The sequence below is a fragment of the Myotis myotis genome, unplaced genomic scaffold (genome assembly GCF_014108235.1).
Source record: "Myotis myotis isolate mMyoMyo1 unplaced genomic scaffold, mMyoMyo1.p scaffold_m19_p_13, whole genome shotgun sequence".
In the NCBI taxonomy this organism is placed as follows: domain Eukaryota; kingdom Metazoa; phylum Chordata; class Mammalia; order Chiroptera; family Vespertilionidae; genus Myotis; species Myotis myotis.
In genome coordinates this window covers 26,558,058-26,576,384 of record NW_023416317.1, presented here as the reverse complement: position 1 = coordinate 26,576,384, position 18,327 = coordinate 26,558,058, and the positions used below count along the sequence as shown (strand labels likewise).

General features: G+C 45.5%; 1 protein-coding gene across 5 annotated transcripts in view; it reads left to right on the top strand.

The window, feature by feature from the left end:
- The window catches only part of PXYLP1 (2-phosphoxylose phosphatase 1), a 64,284-nt gene that overhangs the window by 4,838 nt on the left and 41,119 nt on the right, over positions 1-18,327 (top strand). The window contains exons 1-3 of one of the 5 annotated variants that reach the window (XM_036332386.1): positions 5,646-5,922; positions 6,999-7,211; positions 8,191-8,283. The exons of 1 other annotated variant lie outside the window; for it this stretch is intronic. The gene's annotated coding sequence lies outside the window, so the exon portion shown is untranslated. Of the gene's footprint in view, positions 1-1,078; positions 1,856-5,645; positions 5,923-6,910; positions 7,212-8,190; positions 8,284-18,327 lie in introns of those variants that run through there. 3 more of the 5 variants (XM_036332385.1, XM_036332383.1, XM_036332388.1) reach the window with 3 other exon arrangements.

The window sequence follows — 18,327 nt, the reverse complement described above, 5'->3', positions numbered from 1 at the left end:
GCCACGCTGTTCAGCTCTTTATGCTTCTTAGGTGAATGAAGCAGTTGCATTAAGGTAGAGAAAAATTATTAAAGTTATAGTAGAAATGTATGGAAGCTCAGAGATAATAATAAAGGGAAACCAGCTTGTAGAAATAAATTGTTAAGCTTTAAACATGGTTACTAAAACGTGGAGAGATAAATAGGAACTTTCAGAGTAGTATAGACAAGTATAGAATTTTGACAAGTATAGATTGATGAGTATAGAAATTTTGATCCATCATTGTATTGAAATGCACTAATTATTATGATCATCCATTATGCTTCTGTAATACCTTATCATATAAATAGGCAGCCATCTCTGTGATCTTGTTCAATCCTTCCAGCAAGTCTGGGACCTTCTGAGAGATGGGGAAACAGGACCACAGGGTGTTTAAAAGACTTCCCCTGGAATTCATGTATTTTGAGCCTAGATATTCTTGCTACAGTGGCTTGATAATCAAATATACTTAATAGTTATTTGAGCCTGGCCGGAGTAGCTCAGTGGTTGAGCATTGACCTATGCACCACGAGGTTGCTGGTTCGATTCCCAGTCACGGCACATGCCTGGGTTGTAGGCTCGATGCTCAGTGTGGGGCGTGCAGAAGGCAGCTGATCGATGGTTCTCTTTCATCATTGATGTTTCTATCTGTCTCTCCCTCTCCCTTCTTCTCTGAAATCAATAAAAGTATATTTTAAAAAAATAGTTATTTGGCCGAAACCAGTTTGGCTCAGTGGATAGAGCGTCGGCCTGCGGACTGAAAGGTCCCAGGTTCGATTCTGGTCAAGGGCATGTACCTGGGTTGCGGGCACATCCCCAGTAGGAGATGTGCAGGAGGCGGCTGATCGATGTTTCTCTCCCATCGATGTTTCTAACTCTCTATCTCTCTCCCTTCCTCTCTGTAAAAAATCAATAAAATATATTTAAAAAAAAAAAAATAGTTATTTGAAGATTACAGGTGGTCTCCTGCGTAGGTGTCAGCTTTCATTAAAAGTCAAACAAACAGAAACAGTGTGTGCTTAGCACCACCAGAAACCTCCCGGGAGGATGTCTCCGGGTTTGTGGCTGTCAGATGTTCTCCGTTGATGACTTCCTAATACTAGAGTACCTGCGTTTGGTTGTGTATTCAGCGCATTGCAGGGGTTAAGAGTGCAGACTCTGAAGCTAGACAGGCTTTGAATCCTGGACCTACCATTCCTGATCTTGTACTAGGCAAGTTACTTAACCGTTCTGTGCCTCAGTTTCCTCACTTATAAAAGTGGGACGATGATGATAATACCTACCTCATGGTATTGTGGTGAAGCTGAGATGAGATTGTACATGACCGGACTTAGAGTAGTGCCTTGCACATGGTACGTGCTTAAAAAAAACGTTAGCTGTTACTACTATTTATTCGTTCCTTAAAAATACATCCTTGGTGCGACCAACTGTACTGATATAATGAATATGTGACCATGGATAAGACACACAGTCTCTGTCCTCGTGGAACAGCGGACAGTGGTGTGTGTTGATCTTTACCTGGTACACACTAGTAGGATGTGGCCTTGCCAGCTCTTTAAGACAGGCACTCATTTGATTGGCATGTGTCTGACACATGCTGGTTGTTAATGTTTTAACTATCACTCTTGGCCTAAGGTTGTTTAGTGGGAAGTGTAATATGAGACCATAAGCTCAATATTTACTTACCTGGTTTGCCAGCCCTGTTCTTGGTCCGGGTCAACAGCATGCTGGCCTGACCGCATTTTGGACTTGGCTCTTCAGCAGCCCCAGAAGCCCAGGAGACCGCCGGAGACCCAGTTCTCGGAGTGAGGAATGGTACAGCTGCTCCCGGGGGCAGGTAAGGGGGCCCGAGGCGGAAGGCCAGACAGCCATAGTTCTTGGGTCTGCCGTAGCCGGAACCTCCTTGACATGAAGGTCACTGGGAAACTATGTTGATTGGTGTGGGTTTCGTAAACTGGTCCTGGAAAGGGAGGTCCTTCCTCCTCAGAACTCGCCCTCGCTTGTTCCGTGTGTCCTACAAAGACACTCGTGATGGCAGCCTGCCCAGCTCACCCCTGCCATCGCAGAGCTGGCACAGGGCCTTGGCGATGGGCTGAGGACTAGCGAGACCTCCCGTGATCGCTGCCTCAGATCGCTGCTCTGCCTTGGGAGTGTGGTTAGACCACCGTCTGCTCGGCCCTGGAGTGCTTCAGACGAATAAGAGAGCAGTCAGATCAGAAACCTGATCAGCAGGTCTCTTAATGGGGAGCCTGCTTATTTTTATTCGTGTTTAATCTACTGGACTTTGAAGTCAATGAGGCTTTGTCTTTTTTTTTTTTTTTTTAATACTTACCCCACACTTGGAAAATAAAGAAATGGCAAATCGGCCCTGGCCGATGTGGCTCGATTGGTTGGAGCATCGTTCCTACATCTTTAAAAGGTGGTGGGTTTGATTCCCAGTCAGGGTAGCTACCCAGGTTGCAGGTTCGATTCCCGGTTAGAGCGTGGGGGAGACAACCACTGATGTTTCTCTCTCCCTTCCTCTCTCTAACATCAAATTTTTAAAAATCTTTTAAAAAATGGCAAATAATGCCATTCATTTAAAGAGAAAAAAACCACGTCTATTCCTATGAAAGCATAATTGAATTAAAAGGAGGAAAACCTTTTCTCTAGTTGCCAAACAGTTCCCAGGTGCTCTGACCTCTGGTCTCGGTTGCCTCTTGATTTCCCAGACAGGTCATCTTTTGTCGCCAATTTGTCTCCATCAAAGTCCCTAATGGAAACACAGACCTGAATGATCAAAGCTTGGACATTTATGGTCAAAGGTCATGGCATGAACAGTTGTTGGTTGTTTTGTGGTGTGTGTGTGTGTGTGTATGTTTTATTTTACTGTCTTCTAAGTGAAAAATTAGTGTATCTTCTTTGAAAAAGAAATTATATTTTAGACCAGCGGTTCTCAACTTGTGGGTTGCGACCCCTTTGGGGGTCGAATGACCCTTTCACGGGGGTCGCTTAAGACCATCGGAAAACACATATATAATTACATATTGTTTTTGTGATTAATCACTATGCTTTAATTATGTTCAATTTGTAACAATGAAAATACATCCTGCATATCAGATATTTACATTATGATTCATAACAGTATCAAAATTCCAGTTATGAAGTAGCAATGAAAATAATTTTATGGTTGGGGGTCACCACAACATGAGGAACTGTATTAAAGGGTCGCGACGTTAGGAAGGTTGAGAACCACTGTTTTGGATGATGGCTAATGTCAGCAAGCAAGATCTAATCAAGGCTGCCTCATCCTCTGTTCACATAATTTCTAAGTTAATGGTATGTGATTATTTTTTTCCTCCTCTTCTTCTCCTTGCTCTAATGACTGCTGATTATTTTTTTTAATCTTTAAATTCTTTATTAGTTAAGGAATTACAAATGTGTCCTCATCACCCCCCCATTAACCCCCATCCTCCCCCTCCCCCCCACTCATGCTCTCATCCCCCTGTTGTCCATGTCCATTGGTTTGGCTTATATGCATACAAGTCCTTTGGTTGATCTCTTCCCCTTACCCCCACCCTCCCCTACTTTCCCTCTGGGGATTAATAGTCTGATTGCTGTTTCTCTGTCTTTGGATCTGTCCCTGTTCATCAGTCTACGTTGTTCTCTATGTTCCTCAAATGAGTGAGATCATGTGGTATTTGACTGCTGATTATTTTGAAACAGCTGCGTTAATGGATGGTGTTTAACAGCTCGATGTACAGTGAGTAAGCGCAGTTGGCTTGACTGAGCATAGCACATTCTTTTCACTTGCTCTTTAGCTTGAGCAGTGTTTGTTTGCTGTGTGTGCAGAATGCCGGAAAGGGAGTTGGGAACTCCTTGCCTCTGCCCACCCACCACCCAATGCTCACACTTCCCTGGGACGACGTGTGTCCTCACGGTATCCAGTTCCCACCGCATTAGGATTGTCCACTCAGGGGCCTCCCCCCCCCCCCCAGCTTGACTGGGAGCTCCTGGAGGGCAGGGGCCACCCCAGCTCATCTCTCTAAGTCTTCAATCCTTAGCACAAGGACTGGCATGAAATAGGCCTTGATAAAGGTTGGGTGAATGAATGAGCGATTGCAACGCAGTTAGGATTGTGTTTGGCTTCAAGTAACGGAAAGCCCTGCCTCAGTGGCTTAAGCAAATCATGGTTTATGTTTCTCATGTGATAAGAAGTCCGAAGGTAGGTGGTTGCTGGCATTGGTTTCAACAGCTGATGTCTGTCTGGGCTGGCGCTTCTGTTAGTGCCTTGGCTGTTCCTTCCGGATGGCAGAATGACTACAGCAGGAAGGAGGCTCCAGCCACAGTGGTGCCTTTTATCAGGAAAGCAGACATTTTCCTCAAGACACGCAGCAGACTTCCCCTGACGTTTCATGGCCAGAACTGTCACATGGCCATTCCTAATGAAAAGGGCCGTGTGAGTATTTAGCCACATTGTTGTAGGCACATTGCTGCACAGAATTGTTAGGTAGACTCACTGCTGAAAAGCAACCCCAAAATGCTTAATGGCTCCAACATGATAGGCATTTCCTTTTTGTTCACGTCAAGTTCAAAATGGCTGTTCCTTCCAGAGGTGAATTAGGGACCCAGGCTCTTAAGGCTGCCATGCTCCTTGGCATTAATCAGCACAAGAGGAAGGCCTGTGGAGGATGGTGCCGGAGAGGAGTTACGGACCAGGCGTGGAGGTGGTGAATTATTCCATTAACCAGGGCTCCGTCACATGGTCACACCTCCTGCAACAGGCTGTGAAAGGTGGCCCAGCCCTGTGCTTAGGAGAAAGAGGATCTGGGTTTCATGATGAGCTGGCAATCTCTGTTACACCATTCTCCCCGCCCCCAAATCAGGATTCTCTTAGCCAGGAGGAAGAAATGAATACTGATGGGCAAATGCGTGCCTGTCTTAGAAGGAAATGCTGTGCTAACTAGGCTCCAGCCAAAAACAGGCTTTATTCCCAGATCATCTGTCCTCAATCCCTGCTTCTGTTCCCACTTTTGGGAACTGGGCCAGCAGGACAATGGAAGGTCCTCACGATCCCCGTTTCTTGAACCAGGGCATGCATGTTCTTCACAGCTTTGTGGGAATGAGTTCCAATCGATGTCCCGCAGCAGCTGTAGATGACCCCAGGAAAATAAAAAAAGGTCTCCGGCACCCCCAAGGCCAGAGGAGCCCCTGAGAGCGCCAAGCCTGTGAGAGCTCCTTGCTCTTGAGCCTGCAAGTGCCCCTACTCACCCAGCCTTCCTGAGTTTCTCCTGCTATTCAGCCCTGGCCCCGGCCCACATCTGGGTGCAGGGTACAGAGGTTCAGAGGTGAGGTCACAGCGAACAATGACCTCTGCTTCCCACTCAAATTCATTGACAAATATTTGCCCAACTGCTTCCTGTTGTTTTTCCCCAGTAGCATTAATGAATGATCCGTTGACCTATTGGGTTTAAATGATGTGTTCTTACTCAGTTTGTTGTAGGTTTCTGTGACAGCTTCCTTCTGGGTGCCCTTCTTTCCTCCCTTCCTTCCCACACACCCCTGCTGAGCACCTGCTGTTGACTCAGCTCTGTGTCCACCCAGCCCTGGGGGAGGCAAGCAAAGAAGCTGACTCGAGCCTGTGGTGTTGATGAGGGTTGTGGGAGGGCTGTGGTTGCTCAGTGTTGGAGGAACTCACCCAGCCTCAGGGTCAGGGAGGACTTCCCGGGGGAGGTGGCATTTGAGCCGAATTTAAGGATGAGCAGGAGTTAACCAGATCAAGAAGGCATCTGGGCCAAGAGCGTGAAATGGACACAGACTCTGAGTTATGAGAAGGGGAATGTGGGGTTACAGGGAGCAGCGTCCCGGAGTCGGGCTGCTACGGGGTGCTCATTCACTCATTTAAGACGGTGCTGAACAAGGCAGGTAAGGTACCAGCCAAAAGGGCACTCAGGATCTGGGGCTCGAAGGGCGATGAGGCTGCAGGGGAAGCTCGCCAGGATCTGAGGAGCCCTTGGCTGCTGTCCTAACAATGCTCCAAAGAGTTTGCTGTTGGAGGCTGAGTAGGATCTGGGGCCCATTTCTTGTGCCATCACCTCTCTTGCCTTGCCCCTCTGTCTCCGATTCTCATCTGGTCCTTTGCCCAGGCATTACTCAGGCTGTAAAAATAGAGGCTGGCATCAGAACACCAGCATGTAGTTGGTGGGGAAAGCTGAAACTGTCATTACATAGCACGGTACGTGCCAGCAAGTTTTTTGATGGAGTGCTTTCTCGGAACCCCAAGGACGGTTCTGAAGTTGGCTTACAATTTATTTTTTCCTTTCAACTCATACCAATAATTCTGACCACTCGGCTCAGAATATGTGCTGCCTGTGCCCATTACCCACCCCGTGAGCGCATTGGAATGAATCTTTAACGCTGAAACCCACCAGGTGAGGGCTTGCCTTGCCATGGGCCCGCTGGTTGGAGGGGCCAGGTCACCTGCATGAGGCCCCTAGATGCTGCCCTGCAGTCGTGAGGGTTCCCTGACAGTGAGTTGCGGTCTATAGCCTGCACTGCCTGAGCTGCCCGAGAAGGGACGGCCCGCAGTTTTACTCCTTCTCCTTGAGGACTTGAGGGCTGAGAGGGTTTCTAAGAGCCGGCAGCAGCGTTTATTGTGGTGAATGGCCACAGGGTGATCGCCTTCATTCTCTGTGCCCTGCCCTGTTTATCAGTGTGGAATTGACAGTGCTAGGGGCAGGGCAAAGCGGTGGAGGGGACGGGGGCGGGGGGGGGGGGGGGAGTGCAGAGGGAGGACCATGGAGCTAGTCTAAGTAGGGCCAGTGCTAATTGTAGGGCACTTTGTTTCTGGGTAGAAAACTTTTAGACCTCTGGTGTTTGCTGGATGCCTCCTTGGTACAAAGGGCTGCAGGGAATGCATAATAATAAATTACTACTTTGATATTGTGATTTATAGTAAGATATATATATATATATATTCTTTGTCCCTGTTTCTGGCACAGAGCTTCAAAAACCCTTGGGATTTCCCGTGATGAGAGCAATAATGGTGTAATTTATGTTAATGAGGTGACTTTGAGCAAGGCATCAAGGATGGGCCTGGTTGCCAGGAAAACCAAGCTTGTGATCAGAGGGTTGGACTCAGTCGCACTCCCAGAGCTCTGGGGAGAGGAGGAGCTGGAGGTTGAAGCAGTCACCAGTGGTCAGTGATTTACCAGGTAATCAATCATGCCTACGTAATGAAGCCTCCTTAGAAACCTAAAGGATGGGGTTTGGAGAGCTTCCAGGTTGGTGAACATGTGGAGATTTGAGGAGCGTGGCACTCCGGGAGAGGGCATGGAGACTATGCGACCTTTCCCATATACCTGCCCTATGCATCTCTTCCATCTGGCTGCTCCTGAGTTATGTCCTTTTATAATAAACCAGTAATCTAGTAAGTAAATGTTGCTTTGAGTTCTGTGAGCCACCTTAGCAAATTAATCAGACCCAAGGAGGGGGTTATTGGAGACTCTAGGCCAGTGATGGCGAACCTATGACACGCGTGTCAGAGGTGACACACAAACTCATTTTTTTGGTTGATTTTTCTTTGTTAAATGGCATTTAAATATATAAAATAAATATCAAAAATATGTCTTTGTTTTACGGTGGTTGCAGATATCAAAAAATTTGTATATGTGACACGGCACCAGAGTTAAGTTAGGGTTTTTCAAAATGCTGACACGCCGAGCTCAAAAGGTTCGCCATCACTGGTCTAGGCGATAGCTAGCTGGTCAGAAGTACAGGCACAACTGGATTTGTGGTGAGGGGGCAGTCTTGTGGGGCTGAGCCCTTAACCTGTGAGATCTCATGCCGTCTCCAGGTAGATAGTGTCAGAATTGAGTTGAACTGCAGGACACCCAGCTGGTGTCAGAGACTTGGTTGGTGGTGATGTCAGTGGGGAGTTGGGAGAACCTCACACAGGTTGGAATTAGGTGCAGAATTGTTACTGCCATCAGTGCTTTCCAGGAAATGTCTCATCTATTCTCTTTCACAGCCCCATGAAGTGGGTACTTCACATCCCCTTAGAATATAACCATGAGGGCAGGAGTTCTGGAATGATTTGGTCACTACTGACCCCCATTTTCTATGACTGTACTTGGCATATAGCAGATGCTCAGTAAATACTTCTTGTATGAATAATTGAATCGCCATTTACAGGAGCAGAGACTGTAGCTCAGAGAGAGTAACTTGCCCGAGGTGCCACAGCTGCTACGTAGTGGAGCAGAAGGCCTTGGTCCCAGTCCCAGTGAGGTACGTACCATGAGCTGTGACTTGGGCTACCCAGCCTGGCTGCCCTTAGAATGCAGGTTGCCTGAGGCTAGGACTGTAGGAAGGTCCCTGGCCTGTCTGGCCTGTCATTCTGACCAAGTGCAGCACAGCCTTGGCAAAACCCATCAGTTGTGTAACAGTGCGCTGCAGGCCCTTAGACATCAAGGCCTCGAAGGTTGCCTGTTTTCTGGCTGCCAGTGCCTGGCGATAGCTCGAGGGGAGGGAATGGATATGCAGGAGTATGTTCATCAGCAGCTCCTTCGTTCTGTCATGCATGTGTTCAGGAACCTTCTGTGACTCCCTGTTCCTAGAGGGAACTCAGTCTGGCCCCAGCGGTTCTCCGCCCTGATCACAGATGAGTCACTGCATAAAACTTGCTGTCAGTCAGCAGTGCAGGGAGGGGAGGGCTTGTACTGGTGTGCACATCATTTCTCCTCCTCGAAATGCCTGTTCGCATCAGGCTTGCCCACTGACATCCTGTTAGCTTTCACACTGTTTCTGCCTCCTCCCTGAAGCCCTCTGACCATCCCAGCACTAAGAGCCTGCGCCCAGCCCCTGCAGCCTCAGTCTGTCTGTAACAGTGCACTTCCTAATGGTGTCCTGGAGCCCTGGGTTCTGCAGGTGTGAGTGGGGCACGAGGCCCCGCCCAGTAAACTCTGCGTTTGTCTTTCTTACACATCAGGTCCCTGGTTGGGTTGAGTTTTAAAAGGAGGTGCTCTTTCAAAACATCTGATCTCTTTATAATTTATCATGTACCTGCCTGGTGACTTCTTGCTTGACTACATTCTTTAAAAATAATTTAAATGAGTTTACAGCTTGCTTTCTTTTTTTCTGATTGTGAAAGTAAAAAAATAAAATGGAAAAATAAAATAAAAGTAATACATGTTTGTTTAAGAAAATTTGGAAAATGCAGAAATCTACAAATGAGAAAATAAATCTTCCAGGAACCTATCACCTGCTTAAGGGTTATAAATCAACCTTACATCTTGTAATTTGTTTTAAAGAAAATTAAAATTACTTGTAATTCCAGCCATAACCATACATAACGTTAAGGGCATATTTTCTCTTTCCAGTTTAAAAAGAATTGTTACATTCACTCACCTTAAAAAATAGTAATAGTTTCAAAAATTCTGAAGAGTATAGAATAAAAAGTCCCACTCCCACCCCTGTTTCAAACCACTCAGTCCAGTTTTGTAACATATCTTTTTATAACATAATTCGGGTTCAACCATACATGATGTATTGTAGCTTGAAGTTTTGATTTAACAGTGTAACATTTTCTTCTGTTATTACAAATCTTATTTTTTGTTATTTGTATACAACACCTTGTAAAAACAAGGCATTAAACATATAAGGGAAATTCTGAAAAGTCCATAATAGAGATAATCACTGTTAATTTGGGGGCTGTCTCCTTCCAGATCTTTTTCTGTAAGTTTATATGTTTCCTTAAAATTTCCACATATATATCAAGATATGCAAGCGTGTGTTTTACCTACATGAGATCATACTGTATCTATTATGCTGATGCTTATACACTCGTGTATTTTTTTCACTTTTAAAAAAATATTTTTTTCAGTTACAGTTCTCACACAATATTATATAGTTTCAGTTGTACAACATAGTGATTAGACATTTACATAACTTACAAAGTGATCACCTCAATAAGTCTAGTACCCATCTGGCACCACAGATAGTTATTACAATACTAGAGGCCCAGTGTACGAAATCTGTGCAGTTGGTGAGCGGGGAGTCCCTCAGCCCGGCCTGTGCCCTCTTGCAGTCTGGGACCCCCTCAGGGGATGTCCAACTGACGGTTTAGACCCGGTCCCCGCAGGGAGCGGGCCTAAGCTATCAGTCAGACATCCTTAGTGCTGTCGCGAAGGTGGGAGAGGCTCCCGCCACTGCCACTGTGCTGGCCAGCTGTGAGTCCGGCAGTGTGTAAAAGAATTCATCCTCATTGATACTAATATTCACTAGACTTGGATGATGTTTTTATTTTTTGCCAATCTGAAGCATGAGAAATGTCATCTTAAAATTTATATATATCTTTCCATCCTAGTTTTCTAAACATATACACATTTATTTATGTATTTATTTTTGTTTTTATTCCTCACCTGAGGGTATTTTTTCCATTGGTTTCTTTGTTTTTGTTTTGTTTTTTTTAAGAGTGCAGAAGGGAAGGGGAGGGACACATTGATTGGTTGCCTCCTGCATGCGTCCTGACCTGGGATGCAGCCTGTAACCGAGATGTGCGTCCTTGATTGGAATCAAACCTTTGACCGTTCAGTGCTCGGACCGACACTCCAACTACTAAGCCAAACCTGCGAGGGCTACATAAACACATTTTTAAAAATCATAGTCATGCTGTGCATGGTTCCATATCCTTTTTTTTCCTTTTTCACATTAAGTCACATTAAAGTTTTCACATTTTCTTTTCCAGGGCATTGCCTTGTCTTCAAAACCTCCGTTGTTCAGGGCTGCTGTCTTACTGAACTGTTGCAATCACCTGGAGCATTCTTTCCCTTAGCGTATGTCTTTAATCTTCAAAGATCCTGCAAATGACCAGTAGCAGGAAAGCAGGAAAGCAGGAGCACCCTCTGTCCAGGAAATAGGAATCAAATTAAAATCTGAATGAGATGTTTGCTCAGGGGCCTAGCCCTCTGGCATTTGTCAGGGAAGTGCTTAGGATATTGCCGTAAACGCTTGTTATACACAGACATTGAACACTGTACGTTAAAGAAGCTTCGCCTTTTTCATAGTATCCATTATGAAAAGTGCACGGCTGGTTTGTTTGGATGGAGGGATTGTGATACTTCCAGAGCATTTAACATCATTGAAAATGTTGGCGGTGAAAATAGCACCAGGTGTTAGGTCTGTGGAGTCAGACAGGAACTTGGTTCAGCAATCTTGGTACTTGAGGAAAGAATTCAGAGCCAAGACTCAAACTACAAGCAAACGTTTACTTAGAAAGTCACAGAGCTAGAGCCCTAGCCATTTGGCTCAGTGGATAGAGCATTGGCCAAAGGGTCCCGGGTTTGATTCCGATCAAGGGCATGTACCTTGGTTGTAGGCTCCTCCCCAGCCTGGGCCCTGGTCGGGGTGCGTGCGACAACCAATCGATGTGTTTCTCTGACATTGATGTTTCTCTCTGTCTTTCCCTCTCTCTTCCACTCTCCCTAAAAATCAATGGGAAAAAAATATCCTTGAGTGAGGATTAACAACAACAAAAAAGAAAGTCACCGAGGTAGAAGTGAGCCGTCGAAGAAATGGGTTCAGAAAGCAAGTTACAGAGACAAAAGAAGGGGCCCTTGGAGTTTAGGAGAGAGAAAGATCAAGGTAACACACCTAGGGAAGAGGAGGGGGGTGGGAAAGGTATGAGCATGCTCCTGAGAGGGAGAGAGGGCTGCATCCTCTGTCCTGAGGGCTTTATATATATATATATATAAATATTTTATATAATATTTTTATATTAATCTTCAAAGATCTTTATATATATATAAATATTTTATATAAATATATATATATATTTTATTGATTTTTTACAGAGAGGAAGGGAGAGAGAGAGAAACATCGATGAGAGAGAAACATCGATCAGCTGCCTCCTGCACATCTCCCACTGGGGATGTGCCCGCAACCCAGGTACATGCCCTTGACCGGAATCGAACCTGAGACCCTTCAGTGCGCAGGCCGACCCTCCATCCACTGAGCCAAACCGGTTTCGGCTGTCCTGAGGGCTTTTAAGGGTGGGGACTTCAGGGCAAGTCCCAGGGGAGGATCCCAATAGACTACCCATCAGCTTTCCAGATGTGTCCTTTCAGGGTCTCTACTGATTGGTTGGCACCAGGGCAATGGGTCCTTAGTCAGTGATACTGGTCCTGATGTCAGCCATGGCTTTGCTTGTCTAATTTTACTGCTCCTCTGGGCCTGGACCTAAAATAACAGCTGAGGCCTAGATGTTATTCCTATTCCTGGGGGTTAATGCTTAAGGGAAAGGTCATGCAAGGGCCTGCACGGGAGTCGAAAGAGGCCACTCCTAGGCCCCTTGTTCTTCCTCCTCTGGGGTCTACCACATGACTAGCTACATGCCAGGGGAGGAAAAGTCAGGGGAGGGTCCAAACCACATGACCAACGATATGCTAGGGGAGGAAAGGTTACTCTGGCGGCCAGGTCCTTGTTTTCCCAGTCTTGCCCATTGCTACGCACCTGGAACGTTCCACCCTGATGACCTTCTATACCTGGCCAGTCATTCTTGCTCTGCTCATGTCTGTCCAACTGCCCACCACAAAAATACCCAGGAGGCAGTGTGGTGTAAGGGAAGCAGTCTTGAACTGGCAAGTCAGAAGAGCTGGCTCCAAATTCTAGCTCTTCCCCTGACTGTGGTGTAAGCCTGAAGAAGACACTCACCCTGTCGGGTTCTGTGCGGTGAGGATGACCTGGGTGCAGGTGTGGAAAACCTGGTAGAGGATAGACAAGTAGTTAGAGACCAATTCTAGCGCAACATTAATGGGAATTCTAAGAATTAGCACCTTCTGCTAATGGAATTGGCTATTGTGGCATCATATAAAATTAATTTTTGGTCTTTGTCCCTGGTTCCTGGCACACAACTCCTAAAACCGTTGCAATTGCCAGAGTCCTGAGAGGGTCTTTTATATGCCAATGAGATAACTGAAGGCTGGGAGCCCCCAAACAGCTTTAGGATGGAGGTTGGTTGCCAGAAAGACTCAGGGAGGCGAGAGGGGCTTGAGGTTGAGTTCAGTCACCAATGACCAGTGATTGAATTAATGGTGCCTACGTGGTGAAACCTCTATGGAAACCCTTAAGCAGCAGGGTTTAGAGAGCTTCCGGGGCTGTGAACATTGAGGTGCCAGGAAAGAGGGCATGGGAGCTCTGCCTTGCCCCACACCTTGCCCTGTGCATTTCTTCCATTTGGCGGTTCCTGAGTTGTATCCTTTATAATAAATCTACAGCAACAGTAAGTAAAGTGTCTCCCAGAGTTTCGTGAGCTGTTCTAGCAAATTATTGAACCTGAAAGGGGTGGGGGGTGGGGTTGTGGGAAATCGCCCCCCTCCCTCCCCAGACTTTGTAGCCACGTTGACAGAAGTAGGAAACCTGAGGAGGATCCCATACTTGCAACTGGCATGTGAAGTGGGGGCTGACTTTGGGACTGAGCCCTTAAACCTGTGGAGCCTGATGCTAAGTTGGGGTAGTCAGTGCCAGAATTGAACTGAAATGTAGGGCACCCAGCTGGTGCCCAGAAAGTTGGACAATCAGTTGGTGGGAGACAGAGGAAACCCACACATTTGGTGCCAGAACTGTTGTGAGTGGAAACAGCTGAACTCTGTGTTGCTGGTCTCCAGAAATGCCCTGACGTGGTCAGCCAGCTCGGTGCAGGCTTTGCCCAGCGCTGGAGATATGCTTGTGACCAGGCCGACACCATCACCACTGTCGGGTGGCTTATGATTTAGTGGCAGGAGACAGCCAGCCAAGAATTTCAACGCGATTATTTGCTTGTGTAACGATAGTCCTGGGAAGTGTCATGAAGGAGAAATACAGGGTGACTTGAGAGTGTCAGGCAGGATGCTGATCTAGACAGGGGAGTTCAAGGGCAGCTTCCCTGAGAAAGTGGTCTTTGAGCTGAGGTCAAGGGCTGACCAGGAGTCAGCAAGACGGGAAAGGCGGAGGGTCAGAGGAGAAGTAGCATGCTAGCTGGGGGAAGGCAAAGAAGATGGGCTGCTGTTGACTGTAGTGAGCCTCTCCTCTGTTCATCTGTTCAACAAATATTGACTGAGTGTCTGCTCCGGGCCAGGCACTGGGGATACAAGAGTAGAAGCAAGACGGACCAAGTTCCTGCATCATGGAACTCACTATTGCTGCATAACAAATCATCCCAAACTCGGTGGCTTCAAACAACCAGCATTTTACTGTTCTCTTCCTGGTCTGGGGGAGGGGGGGCCCAGCTGGTGTTTCTTGCTCAGGTCTCAGTTATACAGGCAGTGGCTTGACTGGAATCATCCGAATGTTCCCTCACTTAACGTGCCTGGAGCCTGGGCGGGGAAGACTCTAACAGTGCAGGCTGCTTTCGCATACCTGCCTCTGGGTGGCCTCTGGCACGGTTTCTCCAGCATGGTAGCTTCAGGGCTCCAAAGCTGGGATCCCAGGAGAGAACAAATCAGAATCTGCCTGGAATTTTCCAACTGGCCTCGGAGGTTATGCAGCATTATTTCTGTCCCATTCTACTCATCGAGGTGGTCCCAACGCCCGCTCAGGAGGCCCATGTGACAGAGAATTTGTGGGGCATGTGACAGAGAATTTGTGAAGGTGCTTTAAAACGACCACCCGCTACTCTCCTGAGCATGTTAGCCTCGGCTTCAAATCTTCCTGCCTGCCGCGGCCAACAAAGTCCTCGCAGGAAGGCTGGATGGCCTTGGATCCTGGCTCCAGCCTGTTCCTCGTCCCCACGCCCCCATCCCAAGCAGATCAGAGAGGCACGGTTTTCTTCATCTCAGGTCCTTTCTTGTAGGGGGTCGGTGCCTCTTGAGGACGGCACCCAGGGTGCCTGCCCCACTGACCCACTTCCTAATTGGGTTGTCAGAGGACATGCACGGATGGACACAGGCCCCCAGTCCCCACAGAGCAAGGCTCTTTTGTGGGTCTGAGCGATGGCCAGGATGGCTGGAGGTTACGGTGTGGGAGCCTGAGGTGAGGCTGGACTGATAGTGGGGCCTCGTAGGCCGTGGGCAGGGGTTGATGGTTATCCTAGGAACACAGAAGAAACCCCTAAAGGGTAGAGTTCTGATGCCACCTGCCGGGAAGTTGATAGAAAACAGTCTTATGGGCTCACGTATATGTGGAATCTAAACAAGTGAACAAACAAACAAAACTAAGTTCATTGATACAGAGAACAGGCTGGTGGTTGCCAGAGGCAGGGAATGGGGATGGGTGAAATGGGTGAAGGAGGTCAAAAGGTACAAACTTCCACCTATAAAAAAAATTAAGTCATGAGGATGAAATGTACAACATGGTGACCTTGATTAATAATACTCTATTACATATTTGAAAGTCGCTAAGAGAAGAGATGTTAAAATTTCTCATCACAAGAAAAAACAAATTTTATGACTATGTATAGTGACAGATGTTAACTAGAGTTACTGTGGTGATCATTTTGAAATATATACAAATATCAGGTCATGCTGTGCATCTGGCACTAATAGAATGTTCTATGTCCATTATACCTCAATGGAGAAAACAAAGAAGTCAGTTCTTCTGGAACAAGATTTTGCATTATGTTTTAAAATTAATCTGTTAGGATGATTTCTTTTTCTTACAAAAGAAGACTCTCAGGTGTGTTCCTAACTTGGGAAGAGGAAATGTAGATCTCCATCCTGATTGAACCCGTGAGTGGCAGTCTGTGGTTAGTTATCACAAGGTTGGTGGACAGAGCCAGTCCATTCTGTAACCAACAGAACTCACAGCACCATCGTTCATCTATTCTATTCATTCATCCAACAAATACTGACTGAGTATCTGCTCCGGGCCAGGCACTGGGGATACAAGAGTATAAGCAAGACTGACCAAGTTCCTGCATCATGGAACTCACTATTGCTACATAACAAATCATCATCCCAAACTCAGCGACTTCAAACAACCAGCATTTTACTGTTCTCTTCCTGGTCTGGAGGTGGACTGGGCCCAGACCGTTACTAGACACAATCGATGACATGATGTCCTGCAACACCCAACTAATAAAGCAGCCGTTGACAATGAACAGTGCCCAACTAGCACCATAACAGACCTGGGACGATGATTGTTAAAAAAAAACACACAAAAAAAACACCCTCTAAATATTGCAGGATAACTCTTTACCCTAGTTAGCACACATCCTCAGATACACAACCTAGAAACTACATTTTATGGTGGTGAGGCAGCATAAGTATTTGCTCATTTAGCTTAGGTTTGTGGAAACGGTGTCGAAACAAGGATCATGACCACCCCAGTGCTTGGCATTCTCAGAATCACTTGCGTCAACAGCTTCTTCCCCCACGTGTCTCATTAAGTTCTGTTGACTTTTTTCTAGAACCCCTAGTGATTTACAGGTCAGTATGACTTGCTCTGGAAAACTCGAAAGGGCCCATCATCCACTGAGTAAGGTGGCTCTCTTAGTTTCAGGATCTCTACCTATCTCCGTTTCAAGTTAGGTTTCAAGGTAAGCGTCATAGCCCAGATCACAGTGATTTAAAGATGTAAGTGATCAGAGCTCTTCCCTAATGTTGCCTGATAATAAGCTTAAAGGGGTCACCCCAATCTCTACATTTAAATCTGTTCTAAAAAGCTGTTACTTCAAAGCAACAAAATTTATTTTATTGGTGTATTTTCACTCGATTGGAAGACCATGAATGGAATATTATGATTCAGGTATAACAAAATAACAATATATAACAAGATATATTATTTTGTTTAATCTTTATCACAAGCCTTTATATGGACACGTATTACTTAGTATTGATGTTAAGCTACTATAACAAATAGTTCCCCAAATTTCAGTGGCTTAACATAATAGATTATTTTTCCTTTATAAAAACAGTCCAGTGTGGTTCCAAGACAATGGTATCAGGAGGGGGGTGAGTGAAAGGGGTGTGATTATTCCTGGAAGTAATGCTGCAGTGAACATGGGGTGCAGATATCTCTTCGAGATAGTAATTTTGTTTCCTTCAGATCTGTACCTAGAAGTGGAATTGCTGGACCATATGGTATTTCTATTTTTTTTTTTTAAGGAATTTCCATACTGTTTTCCATAGTGACTGCATCAATTTACATTCCCACCAGGAGTTGCACAAGGGTTCCCTTTTCTCCACATCCTCATCCTGTTATCTCTTGTTGCTTTTTATGATAATCATTCTAATAGGTATGATAGGTATCTCATTGTGGTTTTGATTTGCATTTCCCTCAGGATTACTGATGTTGACCATCTTTTCATATACCTGTTGGCCATTTTTATGCCATCTTTGGAAATATGTCTATTCAGTTCTCCTGCCCATTTTTAATCAGAGTGTTGTTGTTGTTGTTGTTGGGGTGGTGGTGGGGAGCTATTGAGTAGTATGTTTTTTAAATATATATATTTTTTTATTTATTTCAGAGAGGAAGGGAGAGAGAGAGATAGAAACATCAATCATGAGAGAGATCATTGATTGACTGCCTCCTGCAAGCCCCCCTAGGGATTGAGCCCACAACCGGACATGTGCTCTGATGGGAATTGAACCATGACCTCCTGGTTCATTGGTTGATGCTTAACCTCTGAACCACACAGAGCAGGTGAATAGTATATGTTATTTATATATTTTTGGATATCGACCCCTTATCCGACATGATTTGCAAATATTTTGTCATATTTCATAGGTTGCCTTTTCATTTTGTTGATTATTTCTTTTGCTGTGTAGAAGCTCTATAGTTTGATGCAGTCCCACTTGTTTATTTTTGCTTTAAGTGTCAAATCTAAAAAATCATTGACATGACCAATGTCAAGGAGCTTACCCCTATGTTTTCTTCTAGGAGTTTTATGGTTTCATGTTTTACGTTCAAGTCTTTAATCCATTTGCAGTTAATTTTTATTTATGGTACAAGATAAGGGTCCAATTTCATTCTTTTGAATGTCCAGTTTTCCCAAAATTATTTATCTGAGAGACTGTCTTTTCTCCATTGTATATTTCTGGCTCCTTTGTCCTAAGTTAATTGCGTGTGGTGTGTTGTTTTTTTTAATCTGGGTTCTCTATTCTGTTCCATTGAACTGTGTCTGTTTTTATGCCAGTGCCATACTGTTTTGATTTTTGCTTTGTAATACAGTTTGAAGTCAGGAAGCATGATGCCTCTGGCTTTATTCTTTCTCAACATTGCGTTGGCTATTGTTGTTCCATACAGATTTTAGGATAGTTTTGTTTCTATTACAGTGAAAAATGCCATTGGAATTTTGTTAGAATTGCTTGGGTTAGGATGGACATTTAATATTAATTTTTCCAAGTCATAAGCAAAGAG